The 16302-nt window shown below is 38.9% G+C and overlaps 1 protein-coding gene and 1 long non-coding RNA gene across 7 annotated transcripts in view; one reads left to right on the forward strand and one right to left on the reverse strand.

Moving 5' to 3' along the window:
- Positions 1-16302, forward strand: part of SMOC1 (SPARC related modular calcium binding 1) — a 224677-nt gene that overhangs the window by 159142 nt on the left and 49233 nt on the right. The gene's annotated exons all lie outside the window — the stretch shown is intronic.
- On the reverse strand, positions 4563-7980 carry LOC140517746 (uncharacterized). Of its 3 annotated transcripts, XR_011971742.1 has the most exons (4): positions 7446-7980; positions 7162-7275; positions 6699-6883; positions 4563-5331 (listed from the first exon to the last, which is right to left on the reverse strand). It is a non-coding gene; the product is annotated as an uncharacterized lncRNA (long non-coding RNA). The 3 variants fall into 3 exon arrangements; XR_011971741.1 differs by lacking the exon at positions 4563-5331 and having other exon boundaries at positions 5680-6883; positions 7857-7980; XR_011971740.1 differs by lacking the exon at positions 4563-5331 and having other exon boundaries at positions 5680-6883.

The raw sequence follows: 16302 nt of genomic DNA on the forward strand, positions 1-16302 counted from the left end.
GTGACCTTACCACCCTGGACCTCAGTTTCATCATTTGAAAATGAGAATGTTAACTAACTTGTTAATGAGCAAGTATTTGTTACTTTTATTATGTGCCAGGCATGTATGAGATGACTTCTAAAGCCTATTCCAAATTGGACATTCTATGATATGTGTGGTTTAACTTTATGTTTTAATTTTATTTACTTTATAGCTGCCCTGCAGAATAGCCCAGAATCTGAAAGAAGCAAGGCTATTCATAAAGATATCAGCCAGTGGACCCTTAAAACCCTAATCCTGGACCTATTTTCAATTGTAACCAGCTTAAAACTGTTCACTGTCTTTGGATGCTGACAGTGTATATTCCTTCTGGTCAGTTTTTTTGGACTCTGTTTGGCATTATTGGATCTTCCATGATTAGGAACCTGGTAGGACAAAGGTGAATCTTTGAAGGTTAATAGGTTTGGGGGAAATCTATTTGTCTACTTTCCTCATCCTGAAGACCAAACTTGGGTTAATGTCATAAATAGGGAATAGGAGAGAAGAATGATTCTCACACGTTTTTGTTTTTTTCTTGGTCTCAGGACCCCTCTACATTCTTAAAAATTATTGAGGACCCAGAGAGCTTTTGTTTATGTTGCAAGTCTTTTGATATTAGAGATTTCTAATATTGCCATGTTAGAAATTAAAACATCTAATTATGATGATGATGATAAAAATAATGCATACCTTGGTAACTCACTAAAAAGTCTCAGGGACCTCCAGGGCTCCCTAGGCCACACTTTAAGAACCACTGGGATATAGAGGTAAGACCTAGAACTATGATTTCACTGATATAGGAACTAAGGAAATTCCTTCTACTAATTCAAGTCATCACCCTCTCTACAGATTATAAACTTAGAACAGGGATTCTTAGTCATAAGCCAAAGCCTATGGACCCCTTCTCAGAATAACGTTTTTAAATGCATAAAATGAAGTATATAAGATGACAAAGGAAACTAATTATATTGAAATTCAGTTATCAATTTTTTTTTTAAAGCTCACAGACCTCAGGTTAAGAACCGTTGTCCTACAGAGCTGTCTAGAACAGTGAGAGGTCAAGTGACTTTCCCCAGAGTCACACAGCATTCCAGTGTGTGTCAGAAGTGGAAGCTTAAACCACAGGTCTTTCTGGTTCTGAAATCAACTCCCTAACCACTATCCATGTGGCCTCTAAAGAGGAACAGCTATTAGCAAATTCATTAATTAGGGGTTTATTTGTAGTTCTATTATGAAATATAATTATTTGTTAGTATCATTCTCTAAAGTGTCAGTCAGTAAGCATTTATTAAGTGTCCAACGCATTCCAAGCTACAAAGAAAAGTAAATGGTAGCCACTTGTTCTTGAAGAACATATATGTGTGTGTATATATATACACATATATATACGTATATACATATATACGTATATATACATATATATTTATATATTTGTATATTTATATATATATATCCTAATGAGGGATACTGTATACTGGATAAATTGGTAAGAGAAAGAAGACACTGGAATTAAAGGGAATTGGAAAACCTTTCTTTAGAAGGTGAAAAGGGAGCCAGGAGGTGAAGATAAGAAGGGAAAGCATTCCAGGCTTGGGGAACAGCCAGTGGAAGAACATTTGGAGTCAGGAGATAGAGTGTCTTGTACGAGGAACAACAAGGAGGTCGGTGTCACCGGATCATAGACTATGTTGGGGTGAGAAAGATCTAAGGACACTGGCGTAATAGCAAGCAACCTGACATACAGAGGAGGGCCTATTATCTCTGGTATTTTGATCTGCTTTTTCTAAAAGGAAAGGTAACTTTTGAGGGGTCAACAATCACTTTAATAAAGCGTATGTATCATTCCCTTAATTCAGGGGGAAAAGTCAGCACCCTGCACATCAGAGAAAATACAGAGAAACAAAGATCAACCAACAGACAGAGCTTCCAACTCTTTGACCATAAACATTACATACATCACAGATCAACAGACAGATAACTGTCTGACCATACATACATAGTTACCAGAGAGAGAAGCACCAACATCTGGATTTTCAAAGCCCTAGTGGCTGCCCAGTCTTATCTGGGCAAACACTTCCAATGAGTAAGCCCCAAAACAAAACCTCACCTCAGAGTATATATACACTTTTCAGAGTCAGATGGCATCACCACCCTTGAGTACCACTGCTTCATTAACGAAAGATATAGGCTTTCCTACAGGTCTCCTGTAATCAAACTCCCCTTAATGGGCAGGCTCATTAATGGGTGGGGAAGATCTTTAATCTCATTAGTATTACAGCTGGAAAGATGAAAGGAGGAAAGCTATAAAGGCTTTGTAAACCCAACTGAGGATTTTATATTTGATCCTGGAGGTCACTGGGAGTCACTGGAGTTTACTGAGTTTGGGGGGATGACGTGGTCAGACCTATGCTTTAGGAAATCATTTTGACAAGTATAATTTTGTGAAAATTGACCAAGAGTGGAGACTGTGAGAGGAAATGTAAAACGTATGCCATTTATATGCACTTCTGAAATTCAAATATGATGATGCTTACAAACAGTAATGACTATAAATTAAGGAGGTGAATAATTATGGTTTGTGTGTGACCATAATGAAACTGTGAGAAATTTGCTTCAACTGTGTGTATAGTTTATATTGTTGATGGAGGGAGAGGGATTACAGATGATGACGATGATGATGATGATGATGATGATGACAATGACGATGACGATGACGATGATAGCAAGTCAGGCAGAATTAGATTTCTTCATTCAGGAAAAGATTTGAATTTTTATGACCTCAAAGTCAATTTCTTAGCCTGGCTTTCTGTGTCATCTCTCATGGTGGTGAAATGTTGAGGAAATATTCATTTTGTGAGTGCCTCGAGGTAACTTCTGGAGAAAATCACTTTACCCTTACTGAGGGGAAGGCCTTCATTCCATGGCCTAGGTAATTGGGTCCATTCCATTCCATTCCAAGCCAAGCCAAGCTAAGCAGCATTTAATAAGGTTCTGCCACAGAGTATATGGACATTTTCCGAGGAATACAAAGAAAAACTCAAAAACATCCCTGTCCTCAAGGGTATGTATTCTGCTAGAGGATAGGAGTGGGGATATATGACATGTCTATAGATAAGTTTACTTGGGAAAATTGGAGGAAGAGAAAGAAGACTAATACCTAAGGGGATCAGCACAGGCTTTCTATAAGGAGTTACACATGAGCTAAGCTAGAAATTCTAAAGAGGGAGTATATTCTGGGCAGCTCAGTGGTGCAGTGGATAGAGCACTGGAACTGGAGGCTAGACGACCTCAATTCAAATCTGGCCTCACACATTTCCTATCTATGTGACTCTGGGCGAGTCACGTCACCCTGTTTGCCTCGGTTTCCTCATCTGTAAAATGAGCTGGAGAAGGAAATGGCAAACCACTCCAGCATCTTTGCCAAGAAAACCCCAAAGGGGGTCACAAAGAGTCAGGAACAACTCAACAACAACAGCGTATTCCAGGAAAGGAGGAAAGCCTGAGCAAAAACACAAAAGTGGGAAATGTTGCTCAGTTTGGCCAGAATGTAGAATGTGAGAAAAAGCAACAATATGCAATAATCTCAGAAGATTCCATTGTAACCAGATTGTGAAATACCTTCAACGCCAAACTGAGGAGTCTGCACTTTGTCGCAGGGGCCCTTGGAGGTTCTTGAGCAAAGCAGCAATGGGAGCGGCCTTGTTCTCCCCCAGGTAGCACAGCAGTTATGTAGTTATGTCTCCCTTATCTCTCCTCTTTAAGGGAGTTGCCAAGATTCCTTCCTAGAAGGGACTAAGCCCTCGCAGCTGGCTCCCACATCTCTCTGCTTTGCTTCAGCTGACTGGAGGTTGTTTCAGAAAGCAGCATAATGCTTCATTATGCTTATTGCTTTGGGATGTGGCAAAGAGCTTTAGGGAGGACTGAAATGGTGGTTCCCCCGAAGGAATTGAAACCAGCACTGATTTTCAAGGGTGGGTGGGTGGGTGTCCCGGGGATTTGCCAGTTTTCTTCTCTCTGACTTTTGTCTGGAAAGCACTACTTTCACATTCTTTCTCATTAAGGAACATTCTCTCTCTCTCTCTCTCTCCTTCTCCCTCTCCCTCTCCCTCTCCCTCTCCCTCTCCCTCTCCCCCTCCCTCTCCCCCTCCCCCTCCCCCTCCCCCTCCTCCTCCCCCTCTCCCCCCCTCTCCCCCTCTCCCTCTCTCCCTCCCCCTCCCCCTCCCCCTCCCCTCCCTCTCTCCCTCTCTCCCTCTCTCCCTCTCTCCCTCTCTCCCTCTCTCCCCCTCTCCCTCTCCCTCTCCCTCTCCCTCCCTCCCTTTCTCCCCCCTCTCCATCTCCCTTTCCCTCCCTCTCCCTGTGTGTGTATGTGTTTCTGCCTCATATATGTGTTTCTGTCTGCCTCTATGTGTTTCTGTCTCTCTCTCTGTCTCTTCTCTCCTCCCCTCCCCCTGCTTTTTTCCTTGAAGGTTAGCTACCTCAGGTGCCACTGTTTCAAATCAAGAATTCAATTTCGTAAACATGTATTAAACACATTATTATTTTAAAAGCCCAGTCCTCATTGTTGAGGACAGAAAAACAGACATGAAACAGACCCTGCATACAAGGAGTTTACACTCTCCTGAAGGAATAAAACATATAGTCAGGTAAACACAATACAAATTAGGTTGTAAACTGGACAAAGGGGAGACTAGACAAAGTGCTTAGGTAGTGTGGTAGATAGAACATTGGACCTAGAGTCAGGAAGACCTGAGTTCAAATCTAGCCTCAGACTCTTAGTATCTGTGTGATCTTGGGCAAGTCACTTAACTTCTATTTGCTTCAGTTGCTTCATTTGTAACATGGGGACTACACTTACCTCCTAGGGTTGCTGTGAAGGTCTAATAAAATAATAACTATAAAGCACTTAGCACATAAATATTAGAAATATATAAGAAATATAGAGAAGAAATAAGAGAGGCATATCCCTGTAGATAAAATTTTGTGTGTATTTGGAGTGCCACAGAATTTGAATCCTGAAGAGACCTCAGAAGCCATGGAATCTTTTATGGATGAGGTAACTGAGTCACAGAGCAGGTAAGTGACTTACCCAGGGTTATACAACCGGTATGTGGCTAAGGTAGCATATGAACTTAGATCATCCTGCCGCCCTCCCCACCAAGTCCAGTGTTCTGTCCACTAAACCAACAGCCTTTCTCCGGGTTAAGCAAAATGCCCATAAGTGACTGAGGCAGGGTTCAAATTCAGGTTTTCCTTCCTCTAAGTCCATCATTCCTTCCAACTGCCTCAGAGCTGCTTGTGGTACTTCAACTGATCCTAAATGGAAGAAAAAAATTTGAAAAGTGCAAGAGAGAGAGAATGCATTTCTGGTACAAGGGAATTCTTTTGAAATTGTATAGAGGTAAGTACAGGCAAGAGCCAGCTGTCTAGCTTGGCTGAAGTGTAAAGAATATGAAGGAGAGACAGAGACAGCAAATCTGGATAGGTAACATGGAGACAGATCATGGAAGGCCTTGAATGCTATGTTCAGGAGTTTGTATTTTATTCTATACTAAAGGCGGGGTGGGGGGACCATTAAAGGCTTTTGAATAGGGGAAATCACATGGCCAGTTTTAGGAAAATTATTTCCATAGTTGCACGAGGGATGAATTGTAGAGGGTGGAGGTGAGCAGGTTTAATTAAGAGGCTTTTTATAATAGTTTAGGTAACTAGGGTTGAGGCCCTGTAAGTAGAAAGAAGGAAACAAAAGTTGTCATGGAGGCAGTATCAGTACAACTTGGTAACCAGCTGAATGTGTGGGGTAAGAAAGGATGAAGAATCAAAGATGACTGAGATTATGAAAATGGGTAATGGGGAAGATGATGGTAGCTTCAATAGAAATAGGTAGTTTTGCAGAAGGACTTGGTATGGGGGGATGATGAGTCTGGTTGTGGACCATGTTGAGTTTGAGGTACTAATGGAATATCTAAGTGGAATGCATGAATGTCAGTGAGTCATGTGAGGCTAGAGTTAAGGAGAAAGATTCAGATATACGGATTTGGGCATCATAATAAAAACCCTTTGGAATAGATGGGATTTCCATGACAAAGTCCAGCATAGATGATTGGATGGATACCCACACTTAATCGTGTGATGTCTCAAAAAAGGAAACTGTGGACAAAATGACCAACAAGGTAAGTGGGGAGCCATGAGAGAGAAAGACTAAGAAGACAAGTTAGGGGGTGAGTATTGACAAGCAATGTCAAAAACCATAGAAAGATCAAGTAGCATGAAGATAGCAAAAAAAGTTGTGAAGTTTTTGAAGGGCAAAGACAGTTTTTAATTTTGCATTCCTAGCATCTTGCACATGATAGACATTTAAATATTTGTTGAAGTCTTATTAAGAGACAAAGGATTCTCTTCCAAATATGAAATGCTTCTTAGTTTTACCTGAGTAAGCCAATGCCCTCCAAAAAGGAGACCACAAAAAAAGACCCTATGATTCTTTTGTTTCTCAGTTATTTGAACTATATACCTATGATAGCCTGTCAGAAGTAGTTTGCAAAGTTTGATGGAAACCTGGAGGCTTAACTTCCATTTTGATGCCAAGAGTGATGCCAGTGATACTCTTTTAGGGTGCAAGAGAGAAGCCACTTAGTGAAGTAACTAGAACTTGATACTGGCTGTCTTGTACATTTAGGTACCTGGTGAAAGTGTGCTTTGTTTTGTTTTGTTTTGTTTTCAATGAAGATTTGATTGTAGAAATCCTCTTAGCTCTCAGGTAGTCCTGATCCTTTTACCCTGGGAAGGTCACATTGGGACAATAGAAGTTGCTTGTTGGTGATAAACTCTGAGAATGATCTACCTCCATGTGATTTCTCTCTTCCCTCTACAAAAGACCAAAGGAACATCCCAGCTTCACTTTTGCCCAAACATTCTTTTTTCACATTCAGACCCTATGATTCTATTTTTTTTCTTGTTGGACTGGGAATTGTTGATATTGGAAATGCTCTGCAAAGTGGTTAAAGGTTTTGGAAGGCATGACACATATTCAGACAGACTTAGCCTTCCATCTGCCATCCACAACCCTTCCCCCACACTCACACACTTTTCTTCCCTCCCAGATACCTTGGTCCCTCAAATCCTAAGGCTTTGTCATATACTTACCATACTCTGTATCATCTTTTGGATATTTGACAGATTTCTTCCCTGAAAAAAGTCTTCCTTTCTCTCCCTCCTTTTCTAAGGGAAGTAGTTTGGTGCAATGAAAAAGTTCCATATCTGGAATCAAGAGATTCAAGTATGAATCTTTCCTCTGCCTCTAAACCTCAGTTTCCTCATGTGTAAAATAAGAGGATTGTACTAAGTACAATATGGAATTGAAACCCAAAGTTTAAGAAGTGTTAAAGGGGTCACAAGTGGAAAAAGTCTAAGAATCTATACTAGATTACCTTTGTGGTCTCTTACAGCTCTAGATCAGTGTTCCTATGAACCTCCTTAACTCTCTCCCTCAATTTGGCTTGGAGGTTTCTTTGTTTCTAAGAAAAGTGATGAATCCAAGTAGATAATGCTTTATAACTTGGGAGTTGGCTTCTCTCTCAGCCAAGTTTTGACCTAGGTCTCTTCTCTCTTTAACCTTTTGTTTTTTTTTAAAAGGAATTTTATCATTATTTACAAAATTGGGGGGCCTTATTTTACAGAAGAAGAAAGTAGTTTAGTGACTGTTATAGAGTCACATTAATGATACAATGATTTAAAAACAAAGCGTAGATTAGAACTCATGTTCTTATGCTTCTAGTTCCCTAGAGCTCATTCTACTTCTCTGACACACATTTATTCACCCTTCCCAGACCCTGTTGTACCAGAATAAGTCCTTATGGTCTGTTTTTCAATGTCCTTTTTTCCTCCCATATATCCTAAATGGTAGTGTTCCTCTCCACCTGTCTTTGGGAAGTGGCCTCACAATTGAACACATGTTCACATGAATCCTCCTTTATCTACTAAGTAGAATATGAGTGTTTGAGGCCCTAAAGAGTTGCCATGGAGAAAGATAGCAGGGCATAGCAGATATAATCCCTGTCTTGGAGTCAAGAAGATCTGTGAATCCTCACTGACTTTTACATAGGCAAGTCACTTAATAATCTCTCTGAACTTCTCTACCTCATTTCATTGTTGTTGGGGTCAAATGAAATAATATATGTAAAATATTTTTTTAACCTGAAAGCATTATATCATGTCATGTGGTATTATAACATAATGAGGTCAGTTATTACTCTAGTCTCACTCCTAGACTTTTCCTTTGAACTCTTAAAAGGTTTTGGTAAGGTTGCTTGGCCTTCATATATTCAGCTTGAGTCATTCCTTCATTTTCTCTACCTTTGGTTTGATGTACACATGGCTTTGCTATCCAAGTGATCTGGCTTCTTTATAGGGTGATGTCATAAAGTAATATATTGTAATATAAAGAGAGAAAAAATGGAATAGAAAAAATAGGGAAGTTCTTTGAGAAACAGAATTGCCTGAACACATCATTCATTCAATGGATCGCCATCCCCTATAGAGTAAAATACACTCTTGAGCACAAGGATTTCTGGAACTAGACTCTATGGGTAAATCAAAAAGAATTATGACTTCTTTTTTCACCAATCTGACTTTCACTGTTACCTGGTCTTCATGTACAGAAGGAGTCCTAAGTACCTCTTGCCGTCCCTTAGTGATATTGTAGTTACCAAAAAGTATAAACATAGTTCTTCTCCCCATGTTGTAAGAAACCTTGAGAATATTTCTCACTTGTTTATAGACATGACAATGCTTACTTTAATCTAGGTCTGTATGTGTCAAAGGTTATATAAATTTTGTTTTTTAGCATAAGCGCATTGGGATCTGGGACTCTCCTTATATAATCTCTGACTTGATGCTATCAGATCTTCAAGGCTAGAGACTTCTCTTCCCTTTGACAGGGAATCTGTTGTCTTTGGGTTTCAATGGCTCAAAGGCTCCTGAGTGTAACCCTTATGTTCCCTTGCCCCTTAACTCATTGGTCTGCATCGACTGCTTGCAGGAAAACCACAGAGTGATGTAATAAGTTGAGGTCTGGAAAAATAAACAGCTCTCAGGGAAACCAGTGGTAGTCACCATAAGCAAATACCCCACAGCCACCTGGAGACTTGCACATGACGTGATTGGAAGGAAGAATGAGTAATCCATGAATGTTAGCAGCTGAGGACCAGTCGGGTGCATGTACTTAAAAAAAAAATGTTTATTTCTTGAATCAGCTTTCTGGACTGCTGCCTGTCTACCCTATACAGGTGACTTGATCCAGTTATAGTTCACAATGGTAGGAGGGAGAATGGCAAGAAAAAACATGGTAGAAGGGTGTAAAGAATAATCCAGAGGCCATCCTAACTGTAACTTTCTTCATCACCACTAAGTCCTTTTGGCTCTCTCAAGTTTTCCCTCTACAGAAGACAGCAGTAAACAAGACTAGAGGCATCAGTGTGATTATTCCCCTCATTCTATTTTTACCCTGTTTTAAAATTAGGCCTCCTCTTTGATTTTGCTACCTCCTTTCCCTGAGCCTATCCATGAATGAATGGGGGGATGATGCTGATGGGAGTCATGTGCACTAGTCTCATTAACTTGTTCCTCTAGGGAAAAAAAAATCAGTTTCTGCAGATTAATTTGTACAGTCCCTATTCTCAGGAAAAAAAAATACAGCTTTCCTTGTTGTCTCATATGGCAGAAAACTGAAAAATAAATGTATTTCTTCAGTTTACTTTAGCTGGTCTGCTCCTGGTTCTGTTTTATTCTTAAATCATCCCTCCACAACATTTAAGACACCTTTTTAGGTGGGTGGGGCATAAATTCTAAAAGGGTACACATAAATTGTTCCTTCAACAAGCCTTAATCTGCATAGGAGATAAGATGGGGAGGTGGGGGGTGGGGAATGAACAATTTAACAGCAAATAATATAGTCTCTGCTCTCATAGACCTTAGCATTCTAATAAGAGGTCAAAACCAGCCTCAGTCTTCTAATTCATAACATGGGGATAATAATATCTGTAGCATCTCTCTGGCTGCATGGACGTGAAGGTCAAATGAGATAGTGTAAATAAAGCACTTTGCAGAATTTGTAGCTCCATATCAATGTCAAGTCAAATCAGAAGTAGAAACGAGACTCAGCAACTGATTGTATATGGGGGATGAGAGAGAATGAGGAGTTTTAGGATGACATCAGTGCTGTTGAGCCTGAGTGACCAGGAGGATGGTGGTGCCATCAACAGAAAAAGGGAAATCCAAACTTCCCCATTAAAGGAATCAGAAGGGAGGTGGAGGTAGCGGGGAGAGGAATGATAACTAAATTCTGACTTCTTCAAGTTCTAGAATTGTTACCAATTAGTGCCAAAGAACTGTGATTCTGTCTGTGTGGGATCTCTCTCCAAGCACCCATTTGCCTTAGGATCCAAGCAGATAAGTAAATTGGCCAGTCACACAGCCAGCCAAGAGTCAGGATATGAATCCAGTTAGATCTTCTGACTCCAAACCTAGTACTCTATCTAAAACACCACACTGGACTTTAATACTATCCATCAATAAGAATACAGTTATCTGTTCTACATCTCCAGGATTAAGGGCATCACCCCACCCCCAACCCATCCAGTGCCGTCTGGAGAATCTGAATAAAATTGTTTTGGCCCTCTTTTTGTACTAGGGAAGAAGTCTGATTTTTTTCTTTTTCTTTCATGGGGTGTTTACAGTACCTTATTGCAAAAATTGGGCTAAGTGTTTGGTCATAGGCTCTGTGTCATCTGTTAGCTTTTGAGTGTCATCTGTGGCTTCCACAAAACTCCCCCTAAAATCCCCATTTAATTCCTTGCACCAATATATATTGAATCCAGAATGGGAACAGTCATGATGTGGAAGCGATAACTATAATTTTTTTATATCCTCAGACTTGTTCTCAAAACTCATATGAGCTTTTGGTGAGACTTCTTCTTGGCTATTTTTTTGGTTGGTGTTGTTCCTAAATAGTTGGGTTTTTAAATGTGTTCTCCCCCTGCCCCCAAGGCAGAATAGTAGCACAAATAATGAAGAGGGAAGGAGTCTCAAGATGCCTTCATTTTGGATGAGATTAAGGTTCTATAGTGACAATTAGATGGCAATGTATAAGAAGCAATGGAAATAAGAGAGGTAGATTTGGGTGCTCTCCACCTAGAACAGGGTGGCTATTCTCTTCTGCATAGAGAAATATGGTCTATGTCATGGTTCTTCCATTCTCAATCTTCCATCCCAGCTTTATGTACTTTTGTACAGGGACCATTACCAAAATTTCTACATTCTTGTTCTAAGGCTGAGACACACTATGAAAAAGGTAGAAGAGAGAGGATAATTGTGATTGCCTTGGATTGAAATCACAATTCAAGCATTGGTCAGTGACTCTCCTAAGAATATGAGGCCAGCAGATTAACAAATAAAATTGGTAAGGAGAATTTTCATAATGCCAGACTAAAAGGAAAAAAATTTTAATGAATTTTAGGGCACTGTTATTCCTGCCTATTCCTAGCTAGAAAAGGTCAGATCTACCTCTCTCTCCCCTTTCCCTTTTCCCAAGTCATTTAGCACATGCTTGGTTAGCAACCACTTAGCTATCTCCAGCATCTAACTATAGCGTCTTTCACTTCTGAGTCTATGATCCTTCCTTTCTCCTACACACTCTCTCTGTCTCTGTCTCTGTCTCTCTCTGTCTCTGTCTCTGTCTGTCTGTCTCTCTCCCCCCCCCCCCCCGCCTTCCCTCTCTCATCCTTACAAACTTCAAACTTTACCTTGAATCCACCCTTAGTCCCAGGGAAAGATGTAAATTCTATTGGGCTTTAAGCTTACCAGATTTCTTTATCTGCCTCAATCTAGAGCTTAATAAGAATATTCTGTCTTGTACAATATGTCTTAGAGCAGGAGTTTTTAACCTGCAGTCCATAAGCTTGTCTTTTTCATATATTGATAACTGTGTTTCAACTCAAATGACTTCCTTTGTAATCCTATGAATTTCATTTTATGCATTGAATATATGATTCTGAGAAAGGGTCCACAGGCTTCATCAAACTGCCCAAGGGGTCCATGACACAAAAGGTTAAGAATCATTGACTTAAAGAAAATGCCCTTCTCCTTTGAAATGTTGTTTTAAACTAAGATTTAATTCTTTTTTCCTATCTTACTTTGCTATATCTTTTAAAGGCTGTATACTAATTCAGTAAAGAATATTAAATCTAACAAATCTATCTTGGTGGGAAACTATAAAGTTACAATATAATAATATATTACAATGTAATGTTATAAAGATAACTACCATCACCCTCCCCCCTTCTCTATATACTGCCACATAGAAAAGCACCTGGCTGCCACTTCTAATAGTGAATTAGTTGTATTTTTTAGTGGATTTCTACTTCCACTGTATCTTGGAGGTTAGCTAATGACTATCTCTGGTATTCTCTCTTGAATATAAGTCTGAGATGTAATCTTTTCTTTCTATTTTTTCACATTAAGCATTCATGGACATTCATATATATGTATAAAATTGTCACTTCCTATTAATTCTCCCTATCTCCAATAGAACCTTCTCTTACAACAAATGAGTACAGTTAAGCAAAACATATCAAATCATAGGCTTGTCTTATGGTCTACCACCACAAGGCAGAAGGCATGGATCACCTTCCAGCCTTCTGAAGTCATGATTGGTCACAGCACTGATCAGAGTACTGAAGTCTTTAGTCTAATTTTCCTTTACATTACTGACATTATTGTGTAAAATGTTTTCCTAGTTCTGCTTTCTTTGCTCTACATTGTTTCATATGACTATTCTCAACTTTCTCTAAAATTCTCACATTCTCTATTTCTTATGGCACAATATTCCATTTCATTTGTATGTCTCAATATTTTAGACATTCCCCAGTTGATGGGCATTCACTTTCCTACCAGTTTTGGGGGTTTTTTGCTACTACAAATAATGCTGCTATAAGTATCTCTACATGTGGGTACTTACCTTCCTTTTGCCTTTGACCTTTAGGAATATTTCCTCAACTTTGTTTTGACATAGAACATTAAAGCTGTGTTCCAATTGGTTCACTCATAATCCCAACCTAAAATGACTTTCAGCTGTTTGGATTTTAAAATTTGGAGATAATAAGCATGACAAGTAGATGCCAGAGTGATAGATATGGTAGGAGCAGGTGAAGATCAGCTTACTAACAGAAAAACCTGTGCTTCTCCTCTAGCTAGAAGATAGTGAAGCCACTGGAAGCTAGCTAATCACTTCTGTTAAAATGTGTAAAGTACTTAATTGGGAAAAGTAACACAGTATAACATAGCCTGAAACTATAGGTGTAATAAAAAAAAAAAAAAGATGCTTAGCTAAACAAATAAATGGGATCCTTCTTAGTACTTCATGAAAAGGAAGGAGGAGGAAGAAATCTCCCTATATATACCCACTGGGCTAGATGTCATGGATACTAGTTATAATATAGGAAAAAGAATAGTGATAGATACATTCAGAAGTTCATTGCAGACAGAATTCAAGAAAGAAACCACTAATAAAGTCCATACCTTCAGATGTCTACACACAAATGCAAAAAGTATGGGTTTGTAATCAAGATGAACTAGAGGTCCTAAGAGTCTTTGGGTACATGGATATCACTGAGACTCATTAGGATGAACCCCTTATAAATAGAATATAGTTCTATATTCTATGAGGATATACCTTATCCAATAGAAACAGGACAGGTGTAAGGCAAAAGGAGATGGGGAAAGTAAACATTGTATACTGAAAAGATGTGTTCACATAAGAAAGTCCAGAAATCGGAGGGGGGAAATATGGTGAGAGTATCCAGGGTATGGCATGGAGTAATGAGGAGAGAGCTGGCCTTAAAGCCAGGAAGATCTGTGTTCAAGTCTTCCTTCTGATATATACTGGCTCTGTGATCCTGGGCAAGTTGCTTAATTTCTAAGTGCTCTAGCCAAGTTTCACGAAAGATGTTAACATGCATCAGTAAAGGTCATTTTTTAAAGGTCTGGGAATTCACCATACTAATGAAATCCCAGGTCCAGTCCCTAACCTTATCCATGGAAATAGAACTGATATTGTTAATCAAATATACTACAGGTCACCTGACAGTATTTTATAAAATAAACATCAGGTCCAGCATAGAGACAAAATATGACACTGATGAAGAAATTTGATCACTGAATTGTGCTGGAATTCTTTCTCTCTCTCTTTTCCTCTTTCTCCGAACGGCAGAACAGCTATTAACTTCTTGACTTTCCTTAATGATGATTTCATTTTTCAAAAGGTCCAACAAGGAAAAATTCTATTTTGGACTTGATTCTCATCAACAAGAAGCTGAATATGGGAATGGAAATTATAAGGCACCTTGAAGGGAGATGAACACTTTTTATTTTAGAATTTGGGATCTATAAGGAGAGAAAAGCTAGTCATGGTCTAACATGTAGATTTTTGGAGAAGAGATTTCAAAGAGTTAAGAGAGAAGATAGGTAGGATCCCATGGATTAAGATTCTTTTTTTTTTCAAGTTATATAGAAGAAATAAAATGAATGGGAAAAATCATATAACAAACCAAAACATAATACGTAAGAAAATGATCTGCTACATCCTGCAATTGAATTCAATAGTTCTTTCTCTGGATGTGGAAGGCATTTTGCCTTAAAAGACCACTAGGAATTTTTTAAGGCCTTGCATTGCAATGAACTTCTAAGTCTACCAGAAAAAATCCTCACACACTGTGGTTGTTGCTGTGTACAAAAGTTCTCCTGGTTCTGTTCCTTTCACTCAGCATCAGATAATATAAGTCTTTCCAGGCCTCTCTGAAGTCTTCCTGTTCATCATTTCTTATACCACAATAGTATTCCATTACATTCATATGCCATAATTTATTCAGCCATTTCCCAATTGATGGGCATCCCCTTGACTTCCAGTTTTTGGCCACCACAAAAAGTGTTGCTATAAATATTTTTGTACATGTGGGACCCTTTCCCATTTTTATGATCTCTTGGGAATACAGTCCTAGAAGTGATATTGCTGGGTCAAAGGGCATGCACATTTTTGTAGCCCTTTGGGCATAGTTCCAAATTACCCACCACAATGGTTGGATCAGCTCACAGCTCCACCAACAATGAATTAGTGTTTCAACTCTCCCACATCTTCTCCAACATTTATCATCTTCTTGTTTTATCATCTTAGCCAATCTGATAGATGTGATATGGTATCTCAGAGTTGTATTGATATGCATCTCTCTAATCAATAATGATTTAGAGCATTTTTTCATATGACTATAGATATCTTTAATTTCTTACTCTGAAAACTGCCTGTTCATATCCTTTGACCATTTATCAATTGGGGAATGACTTGTATTCTTGTACATTTGACTCAGTTCTCTATGTATTCTAGAAATGAGGCCTTTATCACAGACACTAGTTGCAAAAATTCTTTCCCAGTTTTCTGTTTCCCTCCTAATCTTGGTTGCATTGGGTTTAGCTGTGCAAAAACTCTTCACTTTAATGTAATCAAAATTATCCATTTTGCACTTTCTCTTGTTTAGTCAAAAATTCTTCCTTTCTCCATAAATCTGATAAATACACTATTCCTTGGCCCACTAATTTGTTTATAGTATCAATCTTTATACCTAGCTCATGTACCCATGTGGACTTTATTCTTGGGTATAGTGTCAGGCATTGGTCTACACCTAGTTTCCGCCACACTGTTATCCAGTTTTCCCAGCAATTTTTGTCGAACAGTGAGTTTTTATTCCCCAGAAGCAGGGGTCCTTGGGTTTATCAAAGAGTAGATTGCTATATTCATTGCCTACTGTGTCTTGAGTACCTAGTATATTCCACTTGTCTACCCTTCTGTTTTTTAGCCAATACCAAGTGATTTTGATAATTGCTGCTTTATAATATAATTTGAGATCTGGTAGAGCTAGGCCACCTTCCCTAGCATTTCTTTTCATTAGTTCCCTTAATATTCTGGACCTTTTGTTCTTTCAGATGATTTTGATATTTTTCCAGCTCTAGAAAATAATGCTCTGATAGTTTGATTGCTATGGCACTAAATAAGTAAATTAATTTGGGTAGAATTGTCATTGTTATTATATTGGCTCGGCCTACCCACAAGCAACTGATGTTTTTCCACTTACTTAGATCTGTCTTTATTTGTGTGAAAAGTATCTTGTAATTGTGTTCATACAGTCCCTGGATTTGTTTTGGCAGGTACACTCCCAAATATTTTATAGTGTCTACCCTAGC

The sequence above is a fragment of the Notamacropus eugenii genome, chromosome 1, assembly GCF_028372415.1.
Source record: "Notamacropus eugenii isolate mMacEug1 chromosome 1, mMacEug1.pri_v2, whole genome shotgun sequence".
Taxonomy (NCBI): Eukaryota; Metazoa; Chordata; class Mammalia; order Diprotodontia; family Macropodidae; genus Notamacropus; species Notamacropus eugenii.